We start from the raw sequence: 6,841 nt of genomic DNA on the forward strand, positions 1-6,841 counted from the left end.
AATAGACAAAAAGGAATTTTTATAAAGTAACTCAACCACTCAATAGGAGGAAGAAACTGAAATTTGGGGCATGGGAGAAAGCAGAGAAGGAAAAAGAGGAGAGGGAAGAATGAAGAGAGGAGAGTGTCTTGGTGAGAGATTGGCATTTACATTAGTCAATGTGGTAAGGGACCTTTTAAAGAGAATAAATTTAAGAATGTCCAATAATAGATTTCACATTCTTTTTATGTTATAATCTAGGTCCCCTCTATATCCTCAAAGCCTCTCATACAAAATTCTAGACGAATGCTTGTTAACTTGAGTTCTGTTGTAACAGTTATGGAATGTCACAGAGTGGAGCAGAATTTTCCCTTTGTGAAAACAGTGCTGAAGAGATAGACCATGTGTGGGCTGGTGAAATACTCAGGACTCAGATCCAGAGAAGCTCATAAAAAGACAGGCCTCCTGGGAAACCTACAGAAGATAATCAACTTTCCAGAGGATGGAAGAAGAGAGCTCAAACACTCTTATCAATGTGAGGATATTTAGAAGTGGAGACTTTGGGAGGTAATTAGGTTTAGATAAGGTCATAGGGGTGGGGCTCTCATTACAAAATTAGTGCCCTTATAAGAAGAAACTCCAGAGAGCTTTCATTCTCTCTCCTTCTGTACCAACACTGAGGAAAAGCCATGTGTGCAGACAGCAGAATGGAAGCCATCTATATGACAGAAAGGGAGTCCTCACCAGAACCCATCCATGCTGACACTTTGATCTTAGACTTCCAATCTCCGGGACAATGAGAAAATAAATTTCTGTTGTTTAAGCCACCCTATCTATGGTATTTTGTTATAGTAGCCCAAGCATAATAGGAAATATGATCTCTGTTGCAACTATTCTACTCTGTCATTGTAGCAGGAAAATAGCCATATACAATATGTAAACAAATAGGCATAAATCTGTGTGAACAAGAACTTTATTTACCAAACTAAGTGATTGGCTAGATTTGGCCCATGAACGGTAGTTTGTCAACTGCTGACCTAGACCAGGGGTTAATGGCTACTTTCCTGTCTTATTTATGGCCCTCCAAGCTAAAAATGGACTTTATATTTTTAGGTGATTACATTTTAAGCAGTTATAAATATATACATAGTATCCAATATTTTGCTTCTTGTTTTGCAAAGCCTAAAATATGTACTATCTATTCACTTAAGAAAAAGTTTTCCAACTCCTGTTTTGAAACATAAGGTTCAGTTGACACAGAATTCCATATTCATTAAGTCAGAATTTCTGTCCCTTATGTTAAGGCCCAAAGTTGGCATTTAGGAGGGAAACATTGAGGGAAATTTTTTGTGAATTCCTAACTTTACCCTGAAACCTAGGTTCTGCATTTCAGTAAAAATGGTTCAGTACCATCAAACATATAGTTAAGAAAGTACATAACCTATGTATCTTAATCTAAGCTACCAAAATTATCACTTATGTTACCCTAATCCATGTTATCATCTGCCTCTCACTCAGATAACTATCATAGTCTCCTTCCTATCTACTCTCTTCCTTCCTTCCTTCCTTCCTTCCTTCCTTCCACCAACTACCACTTCGTCCATAACAGAAGCCAGATGAATTTTTTAAAATCTAAGTTCCATCTTACCATTTTACATAGAATCCTCTAGTAGTTCCCTAATTGCATTTAGAACCCATACTCTTGACCATATCCTGCAGAATTCTGAGAGATATGGCCCCTTCCTGACTCTCAAACATCAACAACTGATCTGAGCCCACTTCAATTGGTCTGGTCTCCTTTGCCTCTGTCTCTAGGATTGGGTCATCCTCTTTCCTCAAACAGAGATTTAGAGCTTGCTTTTTCCTTTGCCTGGAATAATTTTTCCCTACCTCTTCATATCAATGACATGCTTTTATCATTTGGATCTCAAATTAAATATCACCTCATCAGAGAAGATTGTCCTAACTCTCTAAAGTAAATGCCCCCAGTTCTTCTCTATTACAGCCCTTTGTTTAATCCTATATGATGAGTTTACTTTTGTTTATAAACTCCATTCATGGTATCCATTTCACCTGGAACCATGCTTGGCACTCAGTAGTAGGCACTTAATTCAAATTAATAATCATAAAACAACCCAACATTTGTGTAGCAATTTGGTAGTTTTAAAACCTTTTCAGAAAGATTAAGTCATTTAACTATCATGGAAAATGCACAAAGCTTCAGGAGTGCCCAGCCTAGTATGAGAGATAAAAGTAACTCCGATAACAGAGTTATGGAATGTGATAAAGTCACTACCAATGGTACAAATGAGGTATTATACAAATAGAGAAAAAAACTCTGAGGTTCAGGGGCATTAGAAAAGTTGTATTAGTTTCCAAAGACTTCCATAACAAAGTACCACAAACTGGGTATTTATTTTACAGTTCTGGAGGCTAGAAGTCTGAAACTAACGTGACAGCAAAGCTGCTCCCTTTGAAACCCTGAGGAGAATCCTTTGCCTTTTCCTAGCTTCCAATGGCACGTGCCAGTTCTTGGCATCCCCTGGCTTGCAGCTCATCACTTCAATCTCTGCCTCTGTCATCACAGAGTATTCTCCTCTTGTTTCTCTGTCTGAATTTCTGCTTTTTCTTCTTATGAGAACACCAGTCATACTACATGAGGGTCCAACCTAACCAAGTACAACCTCATTTTGACCTGATTACATCTGTAAAGAACCTATTTCCACATAAGATCACATTCAAGGAACTGGAGGTCAAGACAGCAACATATCTTTTTTGGAACACATTTTAACCCATAATAATAGAAAGCTCTCCAGGGTAGGTAATAAAAACAATATCTTGAGGGGCCTTGTATAAAATGTGGTATAAAGGATTTTATGATTCAGATTGCTGCTCTGATAAAGCTATATAATAAACAACTTCAAAATCTCAGTAACTTGTAACAATAAACACTTTTCACTAACCAGCCTGTGAGCTGGCTGAGGCAGCTCTGCTCTAAGTGGCAGGTCAGGTTCAAGTCTTTTGTTCTGGGACCTCTGGTTGCCTGGGGCTTGCTCTTCTGGTAGTTAGCCAAAGTGCAAAAGGTCAGGCACTCTAGGGAAGCTCACATGAAGCTTCTGCGGCATCACCTCTGCTAACACTAACTTGGCCAAAGCAGTTCACTGGACCTACGCCAATATCCAACACACCCAGGAAAGATATTCTGCTTATTCTCATGGGAGGCCATGGCAAAATGAATGAATAATTAAGAACAATTATCTAATCTTCTGAAAGATTATCACCAAATTTACTCATTGTCTCTTGGGCTTTGATACTTTCCAAGGAACTCAGAGACAGAAATCCTGACCTAGACTTCTACAAGACTTCATGAAATTTTCACATATGGGGATCTTTATTTGTCCTGTGCAACAATTGCCTGTCTCAGATGAGGATATCCCAGGAATTTAGGTATGATGAAGAACTCTCTAAAATTAATGAGAGACTAATTTTCACACATACTCACATTGTACATTTTTATTTTCATTAATGGTCAAAATGGGCTTTGCCAGTATAATATACAAGAAGGACATTGGAGGGAATATGTTCCCAGAGCCCAAAAGGGAAGGTTATCTTATATGGGACCACTGGAAAGAGAGGCAACCAAAGAAATAATATACAATAAAAGCACTTAAAGAAATAGTGAGTCAGAGTTAGGTGAAAACTACTGAGGTATCATCTCAAACAGGAGATGGGTTAAAAGGGAAACCATACAGAAAATGGGGGGAGTCCTAGAAAATTGTCCAAAACTTCTCTCAAGTATTCTTTAACTCCTCCTCGGTGACTGGCATGAGTGTGGCCTATAAGCATGTCAGACTGGCTGAAATATTGATTCAGGGTACACATATTCCATTGGGATACCCAGATTACAGAATAACATGCAAAGAATCTATTCATCCTGAAAGAAAGAACCCATTTGCTCAAAGAACCCATTTGCCCAAAGAACTCATTTTCTCAAAGAACCCATTCCACTCAGGGGAAGAATTCACTATTGGAGGGTGATGACAGGACAGAGCTAGCTGCAATTGGAGAAATTCCCTGTCAGTTAATATGAAATGAGCTGAAGGGGTCTGAAATGGTTCAGTGAAGATTTTGCATTTAAGTAAGTAGGAAGTTATGCCATGGTATTGACAGAGGAACTTCATAAAGCCAGGGACTACCAACCTCTAGGTTTCCCAGGAAATAGAAGAATGAAGATGAAATAGAAGAATGAAGGTCCTAGAAACTAGTATCTGAGAAATGCTTAAGGACACTGGAGATATTTTCACCATGGGAATTTATGGCGAGTACCTATGCATTCAAAAAAAGCTTTTTCATGAAAGAAGAAGACTTGTTTGTTCTATAGGTCTCCAAAAAGTAGCCCAATAGGTGAATGCTACATTATCCAGTCAACCTATAAAATAGAGATAGTGAACTTTCTGAAAGCCCATGTGGTATGGGAAGGTGGAATGGAGCTTAGGAGTGTAATTCAGTCTGAGTCTCACATTCATAACAGCGTTGAGTCAAAACGTTCAGCATTATCTCTATATGGTATTGTGTATTTAATCATTGTGTTTCCTTACTGTTTTTACATGTATATCAAAAAATGTTTATTTAGTGTAAATATTATAGATGCTACCCTGTCTGGGCATTAAAAAAACATTTTATGAATTTCCAAAAGAGATTGACCCAGGCCTTTTAACCTCTAGGAACTGTTGTTTCAAAGAAACAGCAACAATTTATCTAAGACATGGCCAAGGTAATTTGTATTCCAGGCATACTATTGGATTGGATGTGTAAGATTCCATTCAAGATTTATATTCTTTAATTCTAACTTCTCTAGACTATACTTTCTTTGTCTATAAATGGAAGAGGTTGGACTGTCTCTGCTTTCTCCATGTGGAGTCTGAAATAACAGTATCTATTCCTGGAATGCTCTTTGCCCCCTCCACTCTCCTCCCCCACTCCCTCACCTTCCAAAAAACTAACTCACACCCCTCTTTCTGGTTTTAACTTGAATCTCAGCTCCCCAGAGTAAATAACTAATTTTTCAAATTAGACAAAAACCTCTGCTAGATACACACCCATCTCACTTAAACTCCATGAGGGGCTGGATGGCTCTGTCATCATGACAGTATTTAGCACATAGCATAGTCTCCCACAAACAGCAGAAAGCTCGACAAATAGTTATTATAGAAATAAACAAATGACTTGGAATATTAATGGATATTAAATGAAAAAGAGCTTTAATGGTAAAATTCATTTGAGAAACACTGAACTAAATATTTTTAGCATATTTTTTTACCATTTTCAGTCTTTAATATGTAAGCAACTATGAAAAGGAAATACAGTAAATTTGCTCAATTATAAGGTTTACTTTTAAAAACCATTTTACACTTTTCAAACTCTATGTTTCTTATAACATAGTTTTAATATATTTTTTCTCACCTTCCCTTACAGCTCCACCAAAATCTGTTATTAATCCTTAATAACTATTTCCTACAACCAATGGTGTCGTAGAATTAGGGGAATCCATTAGGATAGAGTATTTCTCAAGTGTGGTTGATTATGGAGTAATTTTTTTCAGAGGTTCTCCTGGGACTATTGTGGTATGGCATACATTTTAAGAAACACTGGAATAGAAGTCCACATCCAAATTTGATAACCTTTGAGATCACTGGCCAGAATTAGGAAGCAATATGCAACAGGTGAAACAACAAGAAACAACAAACACATATCTGACTCCTGAGACTTAAACATTCCAGGATCAAGTTAGTAATCTCAAACAAGTCCCTTAAACAATCTAACTCTCAAGTACTTTATCAGTATCAGAGGGATAAGGCATCTTTCTTGCTTACCTCATAGGGCTATTATTAGAGAACAATAGAAAAGTTAAATGTAGAGAGGACAAATTCTGATTATAGAAATTAGAATGAACAGTTTATGTTCTGCTCTTCCCTAAATACACTGAAATGACAGTAAAGTTATCTTTTATAAAGAGCTAAACACACACACACACACACACACACACACACACCACTTTGAAAGTTGGAAGGCAAATGGATGGGTGATAATTGACTTAGCAGATCCTAAAATGCTGAAATCTTAAAAAGAAAGCAGATAAATAAGTTATACTCCTCCTTCACCTCAGAATGTGTCTGTAGGAATAAAGTCCTTGAGAAGCCAAGAGAAATAGCAAAGGCAAAGTTTGAAGCTCTTCCCATTTAAGAAGAAAATGGAAAGGAGGAATGACCATCCCTTCAAAGAGAGAGAGAAAAAAAAAATAAAAAGAAATGTCCCAGAACTGATGTACATTTTTTCTGACTGAAAGTATCTGTTGGATGCCCAATACAATAAAAAAAAAAAAATACTACCACTACACATCATCAGACAATTTTAGAATTCAAAAGGTAAAGATAACCCTAAAGGTCTCCAAAGTTGCAGCAAGGAGATAGGATCAAAATATAATCAAACTCCTCAATAGCTAAAATTAAGTTGATGGTTTACCACTGAGTTTGATATACTTACACTTTTACAGAAGGTTTAGAGATGAATTAGTGATAGGCCCATAGAAACAAATCAAAGAAAAGCAAGACAATTATTTATCCTGGAAAACAAAAAATTTAGAAAGAAGAGATTCAGCTGTAAAATGTGTTCATAAAATCATAACAGTATAAACATGGACCACAAATTTAACCCTAAATTTTTATATGACTATATTTGAAGAAGAATTTATTATTTTTCCATTGTGTTATAATAATTTAGCACTCAAAACAACACACGTATATTATTTCACATATCTGTGAGTCAGGAGTTGAAGCACAGCTTAGCTGGGTCTTCCACTTAG

General features: G+C 36.7%; 1 long non-coding RNA gene across 1 annotated transcript; it reads left to right on the forward strand.

The window, feature by feature from the left end:
• Nucleotides 1-401: 401 nt before the first annotated feature.
• LOC115306163 lies at nucleotides 402-807 on the forward strand. The gene is made up of 2 exons (XR_003915216.1): nucleotides 402-546; nucleotides 623-807. It is a non-coding gene; the product is annotated as an uncharacterized LOC115306163 (long non-coding RNA).
• The last annotated feature ends 6,034 nt before the right edge of the window (nucleotides 808-6,841 follow it).

The sequence above is a fragment of the Suricata suricatta genome, chromosome 11 (assembly GCF_006229205.1).
Source record: "Suricata suricatta isolate VVHF042 chromosome 11, meerkat_22Aug2017_6uvM2_HiC, whole genome shotgun sequence".
NCBI classification, from domain to species: Eukaryota; Metazoa; Chordata; class Mammalia; order Carnivora; family Herpestidae; genus Suricata; species Suricata suricatta.